Here is a 21,558-nt window from a genome sequence, read left to right as displayed (position 1 = left end):
ACTTCAAATTGTTACAATGCTCCATTTCAATAAATCAAAGTAGATCACTTCAAAAGGAACAGAAGGTGGACCAAAACTACCCCTTGGTGTCGATGTGCCCTTCCCCATATTGTGCTGTAGACAAATCATGCAACTTTGGACAAAACGCGCAGCTGTTTTCGAGATTTTATCGTTCACCCAGACATTTTCTAACAGTTTGCAAACTTTCCTCGCACAGATGTGGGTGGGCCCATGAGCCATTGTGACCATCATAGTAATGTACTCATCTGGCAGCATCCATTTTCCCTCTAACTTATCCACCCAACACCCATCATCATCCAACCTCGCCAAACCCTCAGCCCATTGCTTAGTTTCTTCTAAAGTGACACCGGCTTGGCCATTCTTTACAGATTCAATACCTTCATCCATGGTACAAACATTTGTGGCTTCCCTTGTAGTGTACATATCTGAATAGAAATCAGTAGCAGTTTGTTTGGCTATCTGGTCAGCGAAAGCGTTCCCTTTTCCTACATCATTTATGATTTTCTGATGCGCTGCGCATTTGATAATCGCTAACTGAGTGGGAAGTGCAAGCGCTGAAAGTAACCGCACTATCAATTAGCCATATTGAATCTTCGTCCCATGTGAGGTCAAGAAACCTCATTGTGCCCAAAGTTTACCAAAGTTGTGAACTACCCCAAAAGCATACTGACTATCAGTATATATATGTGTACTCTAAGCCCTTCGGAAAGTTCACAAGCTCGAGTCAATGCAATAATCTCTGCGGCCTATGCGGAGTTATGCAGTATTCTTTTGGTTTCCACAATCGTGCTTAGTGTGGTGATGGCATAAGCAGCCGTGGATGTACCATCCGGAAGTTTGAAACAGGAGCCATCGCAAAACAGCTCCCCTTGTGGATCGTTCAAAGGTGTGTCTTTCAAATCAATCCTGCCTTTAGTTTCTTGTTCTGTGGTGTAAAGGCAGTCATGTGACATTTCGTCACTGCAAGCAGTACCTTGCGGGAGAGGTAACAGTTCAGCCGGATTCAATGCACAACACCTTTTAATTTTGACAGGCGGTGCAAACAAGATCATTTCGTATCTGGTTAATCGTGTGGAGGTAAGGTGTTGTGTTTGCGTTCTATTTAATAGAACGTCTACAGAGTGAGGTACCATCAGGGTTAAAGCATGGCCCAGGACCATACCCTTGCTCTGTTTTACAGACGCAGCAGCAACAGCGACAGCTCTCAAACATCTTGGCAAAGCGCATGTGACAGGATCAAGGGTGGAAGAAAAGTAACCGCACAGCCTATTCTTCCCTCAATGTTCCTGCGTTAATACAGCCAAAGCACATCCATCAAGTTCATGCACATACAACTCGAAGGCCTTTTCATAATTTGGTGTGCCCAAAACTGGTGCTGAACACAGTGCAGTCTTGAGCAGATCAAACGCTTTCTGGTGTTCCAAGTTCCACGGCAATGGCAAAGAAATGCCCTTCTTTGTCAAAGCCAACATTGGCTTAATCACTAGCGAGAAGTTGGGGATCCACTGCCTACAGTAAGAAGCCATTCCTATCAAGGCTCTGACTTCCTTCTGTATATTTGGGACAGACATGCTAGAAATTATTTTGATCCGTTCAGGCGTCAACCTTCTTCCCTCCTTTGACAGGAGATAGCCTAAATAGGCGACCTCCTGTCGACAATATTGAAACTTTTTGAGTGAAGCTTTATGTCCATGTTTTGCTAGGTGAATAAGCAACAACACAGTGCCCTCCTTACAGGCAAAGATCATCTACGTATTGAAGCAATATACAAGTGATAGGGTACTCGAGTGTATCAAGCTGCTCTTTCAAAGCCCTAATATAAATGCTCGGACTTTCCTTGTACCCTTGTGGCACACGAGTGAATGTGAACGAGTCTCCCCCTAGGGTGAACGCAAACAGGTATCTACTATCCATGTTTATAGGAATGCTAAAGAAAGCATTCTTAAAGTCTACAACACTAAAATGATTAGCAGAAGCTGGGATCATAGTTAATATCGTCGTTACATCAGGCACAATAGGAAATTGTGGAGCAACAATCTTATTGATAGCACGTAAATCAATGATGAAACTAAAAGGAATTGCATTATCTCCTTTCTTATACACAGGCAAAATCAGACTATTGCACAAACTACCTGCAATTTCTTCAATTAACCCACGGTGTACAAAATCATTAACTATACATTTCAAAGCTTGTTCACCATCAACCGAAATCTTATACTGAGGAATATATGGCAACTTTACTCCTTGTTTCAAAATGATTTTAACAGGCTCAATTTGTAGAACACCGACATCATTGTCATCAATCGCCCACTCCGGAACATCACTAAATTCTGGCTGCAAAGGTCTAGTCAGGAACTGTGAGACAGAAAGTTGCTGTGGTGAAATCGTCAAATGTTCTCCGTCCGAAGAACAATGAATTACCGCATTTAATTCCTTCAACAGATTCAACCCCAACAAATTCTCTCCACAGTTCGTTGTCAAAAGAAACGGACAGTGATCCGTAAATGGACCCAGTGTAATCAGTAACAGCGAAGAAACCAGACTAACCACTGGCGTACCAGAAAACCCTACAGAAACATTTGTTTGCCATGACATTGGAATGTCTGGAACCCACGAATGGTCAATGGAACACTTCTGTGCTCCTGTGATGCTTCCTATTTCCCACTATCATCTCGACTTATGGACCTTTCTGATTAACGGGAATAGGCGTCGGTTCCAAACCCTGCTTTGGGCAATCCAAGCGAAACAATATATCATCAAAGGGAAGGTCTTCAGAGAGATATGCAGTAGAAGGATGATCAAAAATGTTTCTATTATCCACAATCGGTGACTGATTGTCTTGTGAAAAAGACTGCGAATTCTAAGAAAACTGGCTTCTACCAGGACCCCCTGCCCTAGGGCGGCCTCTGGATTGTCTACCCATGGTACCAACTGTGTTAATCGACCTCTGCTGGAGGATCGGGCATTGTGCTCACCAATGACCCTCTTGTCTGCAATAAGCACATTGGTTTGCGTGTACAGGACCCAATGGCACAGTACCTAGTGGAACCTACTGTCCCCTAAACTGTGTACTACCCCCTCTAGGGCCTCTAACAATTTGTTGGAAAAGAACTTTAGTTTTCAAGTCTCCCTTTCTTTTTTCGATCCTCTATTTTTCATTATTGACTCGGTTTTCATAGTACTGAGCCATATGCAATACTTCAGACTGAGACTTAGCTTGCCTTGCGCTCTCAGAAGTCATAATTTGCGACTGGATGTCAGGCAACAAGCCACGCACAAATTTGTCTACAAATAATCGTTGGTATCAGGTAATATTATCCCATATATATGGTCGCTGTAAATAATATCGCCGGGAAAAGGTTGCAGCGATATTATATGGGTGACCATATATATGGGGACAGGGGCAAAAAAAGAAAATTACAAAACAAAAAATAAAAGGACAAAAAAAATGTGGGGGTTGCGGCGGTGTCCCCCGCATGTTCCATGCAGTAATGTCGCCACAAAAAATGGCAATTTTTCGGCGATATTTTTGCATGCCGAGATTTTTGTGGCGACATTATTACATGGAACCTAATCGTTTTCCAGACTCCGTGCTCAAATCTTGTCCACTGAAATCTGAAAATACTTGTCCAAACCGATTAAAGAATTCGGTAGCACCCTCAGACTTTCCTTGAACATAAGCAGTAAGTTTGTCCTAGACAATCCTTCTCTCAGGAATTAAGGCTTTCAGTTTTGACACTATTCTATCAGGCAAAGTCGGTATTACCTGCGATGGTCTCTGACCAGCTGGTCTATTTCTATCTTGTCTAGCCATATTATCCCATGTGTCCCCTAACCCTGCTACATCATCTACTGTTGTAATTTGTTTCCACAAATCAATGGGTAGGAGCACGGGAAATAGCAGATCTACATCACACAGAGTAAATACTGATGACTGCAAGACAGATTATATTTCTTTATTGAACCCTGTCGGATTCTTTCTAATATCTGGGATGGACTGTCTGATGGTGTTCACTTCCTGTCTTGAGAACGGGACGTGAACAAACGGTGATAGCTTAATGTGCAGGAATGTCAAAGGCAGCTGTACCTGCTGCGGCATTAGCTGGAACCTCAACTTTTGGGACAAATGTTGGAGGAACCTCTCTGATAGGCAACTGAGAAATAGGAAACTCTGAACGCTTACTGAGCAACAGAGCTAAATCGAGCGCTAAAGCAGCTGAAGGAGTGTCAGATGAAAAAGCTCTCTTATAAATATTCAATAATTCTGGGGGCCAACAAATCTTTCTTTTTATACATTCATCCTGCAGGTATTCTACCACAACCTCTATCACTTTCTTCTGCATTTCTGGCATATACTGACTATACGTGTCATATACTTCTACGGGAGATATCGACATGTCTGAAATCCATCTAATTGCATCTTTTGTGCAAATTCGTGTTTCCTCACTCATCGATTTACAAAGAGGAAGGAACCGTTTCTGTACGAAAATAGCACTCAAACTATCACCATCAATTTCTTCATTCTGTAACCTTTCCAACTCCCTTCTATACTCAAAAACCCTCTTGACGTGCTCATATACTTTCTCCGCAGTATCTCTTGAATATGCTAAAACATTCAGATCCCTCAACCCTTGTGGGAGATCTACATAATTCAGTCTGTTCCACATTACAGATAAATGAATTCCCAGTCCTTCGATAAAAACATTTTTCTCAGGAAAACTTTCTAAATTAGAGAATGTGGCAAAAACATCAGATTGTTCACCCTTCTCCATTCACTGTCTAGCCCATGCAGTCAAATCACGTTTTCTCTCTTTAGACACAGTATTGCGAGTTACAATCTCCCTTATCAACTACAAGCGGAACAGAATCACTTGGAAGAGAAAGAGTAGAAGAATCTTGTACAATCGGTAACAAAGGTACTATTACTGGTGCAAAAGACAAATCTACCAGACCTGCGACAGTAGGAAAAGGTGGAGGTACAGGTGGAGGAGCAACGATAGGAGGAGGAACAATAACTGGAGGAAGTGGACCAACAGGAGGAACGATAGGAGGAGCAGGAATTACTATGGGAGGAGGAACGATAGCAGGAAGAGGTAAAGCAACAAGAATAGGAACATAAGGAGGTGGAGCAGTGGCACCAGGCCTTTGTTCATTTAGAAGTTTGTCAATTAATCCATCAGACACATGAAAATCTTTAGACGGATATATTTTCTGAATGCCAAGTTGAAAAGCCCTATCCATATTTCTAACTGACTCTGACTGTTTACTTTGATCATGCAATAACGCTTTTTCAGCGTTGGACATGTGTCGGTGCGCATGTTTCTCTCTACTTTTAAGTTGCTGCATAGCTTTTTTCTTCCAATTTTGTAATACATCAAATGCTGCAGGTCTAGCTTTTTTCTTTAACAATATAGACTCTAAATATTCTATACGAGGAATCTCAAAGCTACCATTGGTTGGCCACTGATGTTCAGAAGCATGTCTAGTTTGTCTGTGCCAAATATCATTAAACACTACACTACCAATGCCATGCTTACAGTATATAGTACAAGCCGGTGACCCCTCCTGTGGCGCCGGGCGGCTAAATTCCAAATATTGTCTGTCTCTGCGGAATAATGCTCTGAAACAGGCAGACAATTTCTCAGGCATTTCAGATTCCTGGTGTTACCTGGTCAATAATTGTGCTCGCGAATACAATATGCCAAATCAAATTATCAGGATACATAAGAATCGGGTCACGACTCACCTGATCAAAGAACTAAAGCAGGTCCGATCGGATTACAAAGGACAACTAAGGACCCTCGTGGTTGGTGATTTCGGCAAAACTACCCGCCTCGATATAAGGACCCTCGTCAAAATGCCGTCTCGGACCGTGGGCTCACCATCCAGGAATCAGGTCATGCAGTACTGTTGAGGTATCGCGTCTCATCCAAGAAGGGGACCCCTTTCTCACCGTCCGATCCTGGTCCGATAGCCGCATCAACACTTCAACGAGATGGCATAAATCTTGAGGGTCCCTATTCGGCGCCATCTGTAAAAGCAAGGAAATATCAAGGCTGAGTACCACAAAAGGAAATACACCAAACACGGGCTATAAAGATTCACAGATCTTTAATCTACTGTACAGTTACAAAGAAACAGAAATTCAGATAGCTATCTGGCTCTCAATACATCACAATGAGCACCAGCCCGTCAGAGTGAGGAGAGAGAGTGCTGGATATCTAAACATTCACATATTTATATGTTTCTTACAATATTGTCCAGCCCCTCTACAGATTAAGAATCTGCGGTCTAGGAGTTTGTGCCGAGCTCACTTATAGCTCATACAATAATATGCACATGGATTACATAGGTTTGTGTTTCCAACAAGTCACGATGACAAAGTGTATTACTGGATTTGATTTAACAGTGAGCCTTAGTACATATCCCTTCACAACGTAGTTCTGCCAGTGTCCACGCTCGACATTTACACAGTATTGTCCTCGATGTGTATTCACAGATGAGGCTTGTTAGTGCAGACAATCCTGGGCAATAAGTCAAACTTGGTGCAAGGTTGCATTACCTAGGTTTAGCAGTCGGCCATCGGACAGTCTAACCATTAACAGGAATCAAAGGTCGGGAAGGCTTGGTTGCAAGTTGAAAACACAGTCCACCATTTTAGAACAGAGAATCACATATGAACAGAAATCAAAATGGTGGATGATCCTAAAATGGCGGCGAAGCCGATCTAAAATCGGAACTTTGCAACGTGGTTTTCTTCACAGAGCGACTTGGCTTAGGTCAATATACATCAGAAGGAGGTAAAATATGATTTCCCGTTTAACAATGGGAGAGTTTATACTGGCGTTCACAGGGCAAGTGGCTCTGCGAGGCGTTCCTGTAGATGCAGAGATTGTTCTATATGGAGTGAGAATTTTACTGACATGGCTACCTGGCTTGGTGGGAAAGATTGTGAGAATACCTGATGAGTTTCTGTTCAGACCAAAAATACCCATGGATGAGGAAGGTGGACAGACTATTCCTATAGAATTGAAGCAGCCATAGTACAAAGGGAAATGGCAATGCTTGAAGGGATAAACAATGAGGGTAGACAATGGAGAACAGTGATAGCTCTTGAGGAAGGGTATAGATTGACTGATATAACCGATGACGATATGTTCAGGGAGGACCGAATAGATGAAAAAGACCATGAGCATTACATACTGGATAAGGATAGAAAAAAAGGGACATCCCGCAGCGAATGGCGATAATGCGGCAAAGACTACCATTTTTTCAGGAAGACTTGGGAAAGGTTCCAAGTGCCTTATGGACCACAGGTCCCTATAATATGACGTAGGTTTATTGAAGGGGATATGAGAAGATAAAATAAAGCATAAGCCAGGAGCGATTTTACCTCGAGCAAGACAGTACTCCATGTCTCGAGAAGCTGATGAGGGTATATTGCAGACTATTTCAGCACTGATTAATCAGGGAATTATGGTGCCATCAGAAACACTGTGTAATACCACGGTGTATCCGATTAAGAAGTCTGAAGGTAGATCGTGGATATTTATCCAGAATGTGAGACCGATTAACCAGATTGTAGATGCGGAGTTCCCTTTAGTTCCTAATCCAGCAACAATTTTGTGCAGGATCTCGGTGGCAGCTCGATATTTTACAGTGATCGATTTGAAAAATGTGTTTTTATCAATCCCTTTGCACAAGGACTCACAACACTTGACTTAATTTAAATTCCTCCAAAAAAGACTGAAACATACTAGGCTGTCTCGGGGTACTGTGAATCCTCATCGATCTTTAACAAAGTTTTACCGATGGATTTAGGCAATATTGATCTCAAAAGTGCAGTGATACAATATGTAGATGACATCTTGATTTGTAGCACAACAGAAGATGAATGCAGACAGGATTTTGTTCAGTTGATGACTGGTTTAGCAGTCAAAGGATATAAAGTAGACAAGGAGAAGCTACAATACTGCCACGAAGAGGTGTTATATATAGGTCAGTTGATTTTGCATGAAAGAAAGTGACACCTGAAAGAGCTGAGGCGATTATGAAAACCTCAAAACCAAGCACAGTGAAACAGATGCAACAGTTTTTGGGTCTATGTAATGATGTAAGAGCCTGGATGTTTAATTATAGCACATACATAAAACCACTTATACAAGCATTAAAGAAAGCACAAGTTGGTAAAACAAAATTAGAAGGGACTAAAGAAGTGGAGGAAGGATTTGAAAAGTTGAAAAAAGCAATGTGTACAGCCCCTGTTTTATGCTGAGGAATTGTATTTATTTTTGCACACAAATGGGACAGTCATGATAGCAGTGCTTACACAGAGAACCACATTGGGGTATAAACCTTTGGTATATTACAGTGGAATTTTAGACCCAGTTATGAGAGGACTCTTCCCTTATGAACAATCTTTGGCAGCTGCCGCATTCGCAATTGAGAAGTCTACGAGTATTATTATGGGCTGCTCAATGACCCTTTACATGGAGCATGCTTTATTTGCCATTTTAGAGAAACTGAAGGGCACATTGACATCCCAAAGAGCTTCAGTTTATGGGGTAATGATTTCTAACCCAACACTTAAGATTGTAAGATGTAAAATAGTGAACCCTGCCACGTTGATTATAGCTGAGCCAGTAGAAGAAGGCGATCATGTGCACGACTATGCTAATTATGTTGATTTTTATGATGATTGACCCCGTGTGAAAGAGAATGCTTTAGCGCGAGGGAAGATTCTCTTTATTGATGGTTCTTCGAAAATTGATCAGACTAGTGGGGAAAGGCAATCAGGCACTGCAATAATTAGCCACAGGCTAAATGGAGAATTTGAAGTAGTAGCGAGTGCAAGACTACTGTCTCAATTTTCAGCGCAAGCAGCAGAATCAGTAGCGCTTATTGTCGAACTTCAAAAAAATGAAGGGCAGGAAGTAAATGTAGAGGCGGTCCCAGATATGGCCTGCACTCTAGCCACCCATTTTGAAGTACCAGAAACGTACACGCCAAGATATGTGACATATGATGAGCAAATAAACCAGCAGAGAGCCACAATAGGGCTCTGCCCAGTGCCCATCAGAAGAGCAATACCCATTGAAGTGGCCATAACCAGACAGCCATGGGCAGTACGGTATCCATTGAGACAACTGTACCAGCAGCTGACACGAAATGAAGGCTATTTGCAAACTGTCCCAGAAGCCTAAACCGAAGGCGAATGGTGACGACACAAGGGCCCGGACAGACTCACAGATGAAAGAAACGACAACCAAAAAGGTGATAAACAAATACGAAAGGTTACGAAGAATGACGTAATGGACCTAGAAGAAGAGACGATGACGAAATAATAAAGAAACGTAACTATAAAGCAGGATGAAAATATGCAACTAGCTAACGCCTGTAAATAGACTTGGAACGCAAGAAGCTAAGAAAACAGTGCTGCTTGCTATGCTTAGTAGAAGAATATAGCGGCAAGCGCCAACTATATATCTATCTCAACGAAGCACATTATATGAGTGCGAGTCCACTTTATACAATAGCAGAAATAAACTCAGGTTGCTAGGGGTCAAACAGGCCAGGATTCGTATGCCAGCTCAAAGCTAGACGAAAGAGCGGAATCGAAACTCAGCAAGAGGAAGCTTGTGCCTGGGAAGTCGAGGTCAAACCAAGTGAGGGGGGCAGACAGTAACCTCAGAGAATCAAAACTTGAGAGAAGAACAGCCTGCCCCGTGAAGGTCGAGATCAGGAGGCCCAGGCAGGTGGCGGCCGAAAATGAGAATTAAATGCACAAATAGAAGGGAAAAGAAGCAGTTTCACGGTGTACTAACACGTGATCAGCCGAGCACGAAGAGGTACCAACGTCTGATATCACCCAAAAGCAGACGATACCATCACTTTTCCTGACAAGAATCTACAGATTCAAGGTCATACTCAGCCAAACAATTGACACATAGCCCTAAAGTGCTGATTGATGGAGGGGAGGCAGGTTGAATCTTGGGGCATACTGCATCTGGGTGACCATTCTGCATGCTGCTAATTAAAGTGGATATTTGTATCTTAGGGTTGTAGCCAGCCCAATCACAGAGGCCCAAATAATCTAAGGTCCTATAGATAGTAGAACCAATGAGATGTTGTACATTTAGTGACATTTGCATGAGTAATGTAGAAGGGAAGGGCATAGATGCCTACCCGATAAGAGTTATCCAATCCCCACACTCGGTACTATATACTGATATAGCACCTATACTTAAGTTACCTTTTCCAACCAATAGAATTGCATGACAAACTTATGAGTGTTAAGCGTCAATGATGATGAATTTTTGCTATAACTATTGCTGTTTGAATGAAGATTGTCGGGAGTTGAAGCGAATCGGGTGATCGCATCACTGTTGATTTCCATGTTTCCCCGTTTTTTGTACTCGTCATTAAACGGACTTCCCTTTGCCAAACCATTGAGTTGTCCTTATTGATTGGTATTGGAGTAAGAGAATCCCACACCCCATCCACCTCAAGGTGCAGCTATCTCGTCCTAAAGTACTCGAGGGTAAACTCTGATCCTACGGGCCCGTCAGAGGTCAATCTGCCCTCCTGTACACTTGGTAGCAGAGGATGGTTTTGCCCATCAACTATTGATTATTGATTAAAATAAGACACCTATTGACCGTTGACGTGAAGTAACTCTAGGTCTTCGGCAATATCACGAGTCCTTGGCCATTTGGCTGAGTAGACTATGAAGCTTCCCGTGGACAATGGTAGTATAAATTGATCCAAAACTGCAGTGGGCCTGAAGGGACCTGTGTTAAAAACAAATCCCTTCCCATTTCTACGGGCAGCGGATCAGGCGAAAGACTGAAGGAGGCAGAAACGGAGGCAGTGATCCCAAGGGTCCAGAGAGGAACGATGCGAATGGTTAGTGAAACAGAATGTTTTGGAAAATGTCATAGGCTTCAGAACAGGTAAGGGAAAAGGTAACGGAAGGTGGTTGAAAAAACAAAATAATCAGAAGTAGCGAAGACTGAATATATATAAGGGGATAATGGCTCGAGAATAATTAAATAAATAGCTGTTACCGGGGTAGACACCCGAGAAGAAAGTGGTTACCGAGGTAGACACCCGAGAAGAGAGAGGATACCAGGGTGGACACCCGACAAAGAGAGAGGATATGCCTTATTCCTGCACTTTAATATAGCCGTCAGAAGAAACGTGAACTCAGAGTCCCATATACTAGGGGATGACTAGGCTACTACCACGTTTAAAGACGTTGTGAACGGGGTTCGTTTAACCTCCATGTCGGGGTACAAATCAGAGGCAGAGATATTTGTGTCCAGCTGGTGTCTATCTAGTCTGTCAAGTGTCTGTCGTACGTATTCTGTTGTGTGTCACATGTAAGGAATTTTGTTGTTTGGTGGTTAGAACTGATTAGGATTTTACGCGATTCTATAGTTGAGAGGGAATCGTACACGAATTGATGTTTTGAGTAAATTGGTGATATAAAAGTTTTGGCGTGAAAAAATTGGATTGGAGCTTGCAGTGTTTGGTGCTCGCTCATATTGTTGGCAGTGTTAAAGTTGCATGAAAGCATTGAAAAGTGTCGTATGAGAGGACAATAGAACAGATCTAAGCATGGAAGACATTACTCTGTTAGCGCACTTATGTAAGCAACGGCTGAAACATGCACCCAAGCTTAAGAAATATAGCACTGAGCGGGTTAAGAGTACCGGCCACAAGATGTTTATGCCGTGGCCACAAAATGGGTCCTTATCTAAAGCCGTCTTACAGCATATGACGACTTACTTGCATGCCACATATAAAGGCAAGAAGCTAGAAAAATGTCTTGCTGTTCTAGAACTTTGGAAAATGTTCGAACAGTCAAACAGATGAAGAGCCACTAACAGACTGGATATTAAATGCATGCACGGAGGGGGGTGAGACGCCTACCGCGCCACCTGCTATGCCTGAAACAGAAACCGAGGGAAGTAAGCTTGAGGGGCTCTACCCATTAAGGGAGCTTAAAGCAGCTACAGGGTACAGCAACCCCGCATATGAGTCACCTACATACAGTAGTGATGAAAATCGAGGGAAGAATCAGGACAAGATTCTTAACTCCGCAGTTCTGAGGGACAAGGAGAGACGCAATGATGAAAGGAAAGATCAGGCACAGACAAGTGCATCTCTCGATAAGGAGAGAGAGGGAAAATTATGGAAAGGAAGGGAAGACAGAACTGATGAGATAGCATTCGCAAAGGACGAATGGATGGGAGGACAAATATTATTCAAACTCGATGGAAAAGGAAGTGATGAAGTGAGACCTAAAGAGAGGTTAGATGAGGCACAGAGAAGGGAAAAAGAGAAGGAGTTAAGGGATGAAAAGATAAGAAGGAAAGATAGGCTGAGGCGGGAACAGCTATATCGCAAAGAGCAAGAAAAGCAGCTCGATCGCAAACAGCTAACAGCCTATGAGCACGACAGACAGAAACAGCTAAGGCTGGAAGAAGAGCAAAGGGTACGTGAAAAAAGGATAAGGAAATGAAGGGATGAGGAAGTTCGAAGGGCAGATGAACGTAGAAATGAAAGGAGAAGGGAAGAAGATAAGGTCAGAGAAGAGGCGTGGAAACGCAAAGAATTTGATGATGATATTGAGCGTAAACGTAGACAGAAGGCACGCAATCTAGAATATTTGGAGAGGGAAGTTAAAAAACCTGATCCAGTTGTAGACTGGGAAGACATTGAAGAATTCTTTCCTGCGTATGACTTTGTACCAGGCACGACTAGGGCAAATATTGAAGATGACTTCAACACCAGAAGCATCGGGGAAACGATCGATAAGATATATGATGAAATGGGGCTAGAACAAAGATCCCAAGGAGAGGGGGAAGACAACCACTTGGAAAGCACTCAGCTGTATGACACTGGGGATGTCACCCGAAGTAGTGGGAGCAGGAAACTGTCCCTGGACAGATTAGAAATCAGTAAAAATGATGATGACACAAGGAGTTGCGTGAATTGGGAACAATCAATGTGCGACTCCGGAGACGGAGTGCGAGACAAATGAAGAAGGGAGACAGCGAGAAAAGTGTCTCCCAAGGGACATCAGTGTCTGCCACACAGTCTGACCGGCATAAAGGAACACCCCATGGCCATCGGGGGGTGGCAGCACCCGCCTATGTAGACAGGTTGAGGACATTGCCAGGCAGACGGCGATGCGGGAATATTACACCGGTGATAGACAGGAGAGCTATGAGAGAAGAGAAAGAAGGCTGCTCATTCCAATTTCCACTACTAGAAAAGGGAGGAGCAAGACCGTAATATATCCCATGGCCACACATGGATCGAGAAAACATGAAAAATAAGCTTCCAATGCTGACATCGGGAGTCGGGAAGTGGATACATGAGTTAGAAAAAATGACGGGGGGGAGTCACGCTCGCAATAGGGAACATTAAAGGTCTCCTGATGGCCATACTTGGTGAGAGAGCAGACAATGTATGGACACGGGCTGGGTACCCTCGTGTAACCACAATTAACACTGCACACGACTGAGCGCCATTTAACAATTGCAGAACTGCTGTATGGAAAGCGCTAAGAGTGCTTTACCCAGACACTTCCGATATGGGAGCTATAATGACTCGAAAAATGAAGGAGTCAGAAGATCCGTTAATTTATGTGGATACTCGAAACACATGAATCTTGGACGAAATCTATACCAGTGTTTAACCACATATTGTGCCAAGGGTTGCCAGAACCAGTGCAGAAACAGCTCAAGAAATTGGTAGGAGTTGAGGCTAAACCGTGGGCTGAAATATAGTTAACTATCGCACATTACTGTTGATTGTTGCAAGAAAAAAATCGAAAAAAGGTGGTAACTCGAAAGGGTGAGGAAGCAAAGCTGGTACAAAGGAAATTATCAAAGTATTCTCTTGAAGGAGCCATGCTAACTAACCCAGCTGAACAGAACATGCAACAGGTGGCTAATCCACAGCAGAACAACCAGGGTGACATAGGACTGTACTAGAGGGGAAGAGTATTTAGAGGAAGAGGATGGCAGATTAATCAAGGAGGTTTCCAAAGTAATCAAGGAGGCTTTCAAAACATGCAAATGGGCAACCCAGATATGTCAAATGGACAAATAATCCGACCACCGACAGTTTGTTGGCTGTGGGAATGACAGGGCATTTGGCGCGCACGTGCAGAAGCCAAGATGCGTGGCAGAACAGCCAAGGAATGGGAGCAGGCACAGCGAATCCACCTGCGATCCCACAACAGGGTGGTGCACAGAATTACACGGTGCAGCAGCAAGCGCCAGGCATGCAGCAAGGTGCGCAACAAGGGGTTCAACCACCGAACATAGGAAATTTGCCACAAGGGCAATCCCAGCAACCTTTTCAGGGCACAAACTCCGGAAGGGGAGGCAACCCTGGGAATGGAGAAAATCCACAAGTGTACAGTGGGCCGAACTTATATATGAACTAGGACAGCTCACTGCGAACCCTGATGTGCTCTATCCTGTCAGTGACACCAGACCCTAATAGGGAACCTAGGGAGAATGTTGTCATAGGGGGTAAAGAATATTCCTTCCTAGTTGACACAGGTGCAACATGCTCGTGCATACGAGAAGGCAAGTTTTCCTTGTCTGCTGAGGCCATAGATACTCAGAGTTTTACAGGAGCTCACCGTCGAGTTCCCTTTACAGACGCACTCCCAGTCTCCGTAGGAGAGTGCGAAAATGAATGTACCTTTGTTGTATTCACATCAGACCTCAGTAAACATTTTGGGTCGAGTCTTAATGACAGAATTGAACATGACAATCTCGTTCACGGAGGAGGGCATAGTATGCTCCACTCCAGGAATGCATTATTCAAATGTGTGCGAAATGATTAGAGCATATTCAGGACACACAGCCATGAGAGCTATACCACTGGAGCCAGAAATGTTCGCTTATGGCATGCGTGTACTTATGGCGGGATTGCCAGGCCTTGCAGACAAGGTCATGAGAACCCCTGATGAGTTTTTATTCAGACTAAGAATACCTATGCATGAAGAGGAGGGACAAGTATTTCCTTTGATGATACATGCTGCAGCTGTGTGAGGGAAAGTAGCATTGGTCGAAGGCTACAATGATGAAGGCAGACAATGGTGCGCAATTATCGCCATTGAAGAAGGGTATCGAGTGACGGACGTCACCGATGACGATTTGTTTGAAGAGCAACCAGACTCAGAAGAGACAAGGGTGGAAGTGGGTCTCATCTTTTGGGTAAAAATGATCAAAAGAGAAGTGCCTCAGAGAATGATGTTGGCTCTGATACGTCCAGAATACTTTGATGATGACATGGCCAGCTGCCTGTCTCAGTATGGACTACAGGACACTATGACGTAGGCCTCCTGAAGGGGGTGGGAGAAGTGAAAATTCAACTGAAACCAAGAGCAATTTTACCAAGAGCCCGACAATATCCCATGTCCAGAGAGGCGGATGAAGGGACCGTAAAGACAATTTCCGCCATGATGGACCAGGGCATAATAGTGACGTCAGAGTCACCATGTAATACGTTGAATTATCCTGTCAAAAAATCAAAGGGAGGGTCTTTGCGTTTAATCCAGGATTTACGAGTATTAAACGATATTGAGGCCGAGTTCTCTCTAGTCCCTAACCCGTCTACAATCCTATGTAATATACCCATCGAGGCAAAATATTTCACGGTGATTGACTTGAAAAACGCCTTTTTCTCAATCCTGTTGCACCGTGACTCACAAGATCTGACGTCATTTACGTTCAGACAAATGCGTCTGAAAAGCACGAGGTTGCCACAAGGGTACTGTGAGTACCCGTCCTTTTTCAACAGAGTCCTACAGATGGACCTAAGCAATATTGCATTAGAAAGTGTTGTCTTGCAGTATGTGAACGACATCTTAATCTGCAGCACCACAGAGGAGCAATGCAGGAGTGATTCTGTTCATCTATTGACTATACTGGCTGAGAAAGGTTATAAGGTTGACACGGAAAAGCTACAATATTGTCAACAGGAGGTGCTATACATAGGCCAGCTGATCTCACATGAAGGCAAGAAGGTGACCCCAGAAAGGGCTGAAGCCATATTGAACATGGCTAAGCCACACACGATAAAGCAAATGCAGAGCTTTCTAGGCCTGTGCAACTAGGTTAGGGCATGGGTTTTCGATTACAGCTCATATACTAAGCCTTTGTTTCAGGCTCTAACAAAAGGCAGAGGTGACAAAGGAAAAGATTGAATGGACTGAGACGATGGAAAGGGGGTTTGCAGAACTCAAGAGAGCTATATTGTACGGCTCCAGTTCTCGGGATTCCTAACTATGCAGAGGAATTCTACCTTTTTTCACACACAGATGGCAGCGTTATGACGGCAGTGCTCGCCCAAAGAACCTCGTTGGGGTTCAAGCCCCTGGCATAATACAGTGGGAGCCTGGACCCAGTAATGAAAGGCCAATTCCCATGTGAACAAAGTTTAGCTACCGCAGCATTCGCCATAGAGAAGGCGACAACCATTGTGATGGGATGTTCCATGACGTTATACGTCGAACACTCATTATTTGCCATTTTAGAGAAACCAAAGGGAACACTGAAACCTCAGTGAGCTTCTGCTTATGAAGTGATCATATCAAATCCATCTATCAAAATAATCTGATGTAAAATAGTGAACCCAGCTACATTCATAGCAGAGCCAGTCACTGAAGGGGAGCAGATACATGACTGTGCAAACTATGAAGAATTCTATGATGAAATCCCCAGTGTAAAAGAAAATGCCATGGCGGGAGGGGAGAACATTTTCATTGACGGTTCTTCAAGAACCGATCAAGATGACAGACAAAGATATACAGGCGTTGCTGTAATGAAACACATAGCAAATGGAGAATTTCGAATACTCGTCAGTGCACGAATACCATCTCATTATTCAGCACAGGCTGCAGAATTATTGGTGTTGATTCTCGCCATTGAGAATCACGCAGACCAGGAAGTAACAGTGTACAGCGACTCCGCCTATGTGACGTCCACAGTGCACACAGGACTAGCGCGCTGGAAGAGGAGGGGCTACTTCTGAGCAGATGGCACGCCACTGCAGCACGCAGCCTTATTGGACAGGCTTATTAAGGCACTACAGCTCCCAGTGGGCATAGCGGTCATGAAATGCACAGCCCACACGAAAAGGACAGACTTTGTGTCACACGGAAACCATGCAGCAGACATGGAAGCCAAGAGTATGGCATCCAAAAGTGAGACAGTCATGGAAGTGGAAGTGGCATGCACCCATGAGAGAATGATGGTGGCCCGAACCACACCTGAAGCCTATAGCAATCTGGGGCAGACACAACTGATGGAGCTACAAGGGAGGCACCGCAGGATGAGAGGAACCTGTTGAAACGTCAAGGGTGTTCCTTAAACCCCTCCACAGATTGTGGCGGCAAGACAGCACTGGTAAACCAGTAATACCTGTAGCCCTACTAAAAATAGCATTAGAACAGCTACAATACCGGATACACATGTCAAAAGAAAATCTAGCAACAATGCTCGCAGAAGACTGGTTCATACTGAATTTAGCAGAGCATGATGCATTCTTTATGGTGAACTGCATAATCTGCCAGCAATTCACTGCTGGGCACACATGAAAAGTAGTGAGAGGAGTCATCCCCCGGCCAAATGGGCCTTTTCAGCACTGAAATATCGACTATGTCGACATGATTCAAGTGTGTAACGGGTACAGATACTTAATTGTAGTGGTGTGTCCATTCTCTAGATGGATAGAAGCAGGTCCATGTACACACCCAGACTCTACCTGTGCGGCCAAATTCCTAGTGAGGGAAGTGTTCCCTAGATGGGAGTCTGTGAAGTAATGAGATCAGATAATGGGGCTCATTTTGTAAATGCAGTCTTTGAGCAGATTAGCTTGCTGCTTGGTATAAAGCACAAGTTCTCGTCTGTGTATCATCCAGAAGGTAATGGTATTTGTGAGAGGCTCAATGGCTTGTTAAAGGAAAGGATAGCCAATTTTGAGCTTACTCTAAAGAAGGGATGGTTGCACTGCCTTCCACTGGCATTGTATGCACTTCAGAACCAACCAGGCTCTGACCATCATCTTACGCCACACGAGATAGTCACAGGAAGGAGAATGAATACTCCCCTAACCCCTCGAGACAGAGCTTGATGTGATGCCCAGTCAACCCAAGAGGTCCTGGGATCCGAAATGCAAAAGTACCTGAACTGCATGACATCCAGCCTTACTGTAATTTCAGACCAACTGCAACAACGACAAAAAGGGTGCAGCACAGCACAAAAAAAAGCAGGAGACACTGCAACAGACCCAGTTCAAGGTCTACGTGTTCCACTCGTCTTTCCTGGAGATGCAGTGTTGGTAAAAAAAACACACGAGGAAGAGGTGGGATGGGCCAAGATTCAATGGTCCTTTCATCGTGGAGGACAGCACTCCATCAGCTGTGAAACTGAAGGGCAGTAGAGCATGGATTTTTCTTAATGACATTAAGCCCTATATCGGAGAAAGCCCTCTAGCTGCACCCCACCATGAAGAAACTACAGACAACACGGAAGAACCACAGCACGTGCAGACGAGATCCATGACGAGGAAGAAGGACGCCTAAGCAGCAAAGCCAAGACAAAAAAGAACCCATTTGCAAGTTGTGGCATAACTTGGACATTTCCCCTAAGCAAAAAAGGGGTATGGACATAAAAAAAGGAAACGGACACTCTGTGCATCCTAGTTGCAGGGTGAAGAAGAAAATTGTGCATGTAAGCCACTGCACGGTTGTTAACACTAACCTTTTAACCAAGTCACACTTAAGCCTTGTTGAGGAAAAGACTATAACAACATTGATCAAGGACTTTTACATTGAAAACAAAATACAGTATCCTGAATAATCCAGTACCAAGACTTTGTTTGAGAGCACTTATGGTGTCCCCCAGTAGAGACATCACAAAGGACGTGCTTAACTACTTCCATTTAGTATTGGTATCATATCCGTCGCTGGTAGGGAGGGTCATCAGTGTCTCAGATTTTATACACGATCCTGCCAACAAGAAAGTAATCTGGCAACTGCTTACCGTCATCGCGGAAGCCTTCATTGTACTGCCAGAGTGCAGCGAAAAGGACACAAATGCTTCCACTACAGACAATTCTAGATGAACTCATCAATACACTTTTCTTCTGCATAATTGAAGATTGCCCATCTATTGTCGAGAGAACAACTGACACTCTGACCTTTATTCGAGATCCAGCAAACACAGAACATTTGAGCCAGCTGTTAAACAAAATTAGTATACTGGTCGCAATCCATGCTTCCAGACAGTGCAAACATTGTTCATGTCAAGAAAAGAACCTACAATCCTGAACCCAGCAAGGCAGGGCAAATGTCCCTGTCACCTGAAGACAGCAGACTGGTACATAATGTCATTTTTCGCCTAGTCACTGACTTTCCGGAGATGGTGGGGAGACCTATCGAGGTTGACGTCCTCACCTTCATCAGCGATCCAGCTAATGTCACTCAGATGGGAATGCTCCTCCATGGAATAATGCTGCAAGGGGAGCTTTCTAACTTTCAGAGAGAGTATCGAAGGAGGTTCTAGAGAAACTTTCCGCTGAGGGACAGATCGAGGGAACAGAATCAAGAACCCTAATTGTTGTATTTGTTGACACTTTTCCCCTTTTTTCCACACTGACCAGCATCCAGCATGTCCTCAGGACTCAAGCAGATTTGGGGGGTGGACTGGGAACTCACGTATTTCGAACATGCACAGTAAAAGTGACTTACTGAAGTGTTTTTTTCCATAGTCTAGCAAGGGAACTATATCCTGTATCGAGAGCCAATCGTCACCCGCAAGAGGGGGGACACTTGTGAAGCACAAGACACTTTGTGATACTAAGCGTTCAAGAACAATATTGAATTGGGGAGAACAATAACATTGACCTTTTGTAAATGATCGAGATGGGGGCCAAGAACAGTAACCTCGTCTTCCCACAGAGGGGCACTACTATTATGTATTTATGCATTGTGTTTATCATTATTTTACTGTCATTGACAATTAGAACTGCATTTTTTATTGGTGCACAAAGTGGTCCAATTTCAGTGCACCCACCTGATGATGTACGCATGAAACCCACAAAAGCATCCAGACCCTATATAGTAATTCCAGTCCCGAGAAAATCTGATGGTAAGGTAAATGACCTGAGAATGAATATAGTTAGCAGTGACACATACACGCTTGAAGTAACAAATGACCAGGAAAGCCGGAGACAGGGTCACACGAAAGATATGAAGACAAAGCACTGACACCAACACGCACACACACAGTGAACATACACAAACCAGGCCTAGTGTCTATAACCACAGAACCTCAAACGAAAACTACAGAAAAGATGAAACTGCCTATCCAAAAGGTCTTCACAGGAGATGGTGAGAAAAAATCAAATGAAGAGGAGAGTCAACAGAAGCAGTACTGACAGACGCCCTGTGGAAAACAGAAGCGGCCGCAGCAGGACTCTCCACAAGGACACAAATGTTCATAGATCTTCTACTACCAAGCATAGCCAGAGTAAGAAAACTACAAGAGTAACTGAAGAACAAAACAACAGAGGCTGTTCTATCCAGCAACGCAAGGGACAAGTACCAGGCCTACCATACAGCCATACACCGGACCAGTGCTAGGCTGGTTAGCATGGGTACTTGCACGCAGCAGAGAAAAGATACACGAGGACCAGGAAAGAGCAGCCAGACCCTTGTCCACTCAAATGGCACAGACGAAGAAGCCTGCACCGTGGACCAGGATACCTGAGAATCCTCCAGCAAGAAAAAGCCACACATGTGCATTTAGGGATGCAGTTAAAGCAAACTACAGGAAGCCACTGAGAATCAAGAGAAGCCTACATGAAGATAACAATTAACTAAACGATTACCTGGACAGCACAGCACATCTAGGGAACAACATTTGGTACCAGCACATGAAAGAAGTTGGAAGGCAAACGTCAGACGGAGAATGCTTCGTTTGTGTACTTCTACCATACAGCATGGGGAAATCCAAGATCTTCGGGGCTGTCGAAATAGATGTCCCGACAACACATTGTCTGTCACACGTAGCAATGTGCAACACCAGAGGCCAGTTCATGGGGAGGGATGCCTCATTGATATGGGCAACTGAAACAGACTACCCCGATGAAGATGGTTATGTTCAGGACATTAAGACGAGAAATAGAGCCCATACTAGGAATCACATGATCAGTAACGAAAAGCCTGAAGTTAAAGGAACAGGAACAAGATGGGAAATAAACCCGAGACTGAACGTCCAAGGAAAAACCCCAGAAGAGGCTCAAATTTGGAAGCCAGATGCAGATTTGGGGAACAGTGCTTTCCCCCAATGGATGAGAAAAAAGAGTGGTAATCTGCCGAGCATGGATGGTCCTTGGAGCATGCAAAGAAGCAATAGAAAACTCACAGAGGTTGTGTAAACCTCTGTGGCTGAGACTCACAAGATTACTGACATGGGTCGAAGACAGAGGAGGACCCTTGCA

The sequence above is a fragment of the Ambystoma mexicanum genome, chromosome 11 (genome assembly GCF_040938575.1).
Source record: "Ambystoma mexicanum isolate Mex_15411 chromosome 11, UKY_AmexF1_1, whole genome shotgun sequence".
NCBI classification, from domain to species: Eukaryota; Metazoa; Chordata; class Amphibia; order Caudata; family Ambystomatidae; genus Ambystoma; species Ambystoma mexicanum.
The sequence above is the reverse complement of the archived record's forward strand: the minus strand, read 5'-3'. Positions refer to the sequence as shown.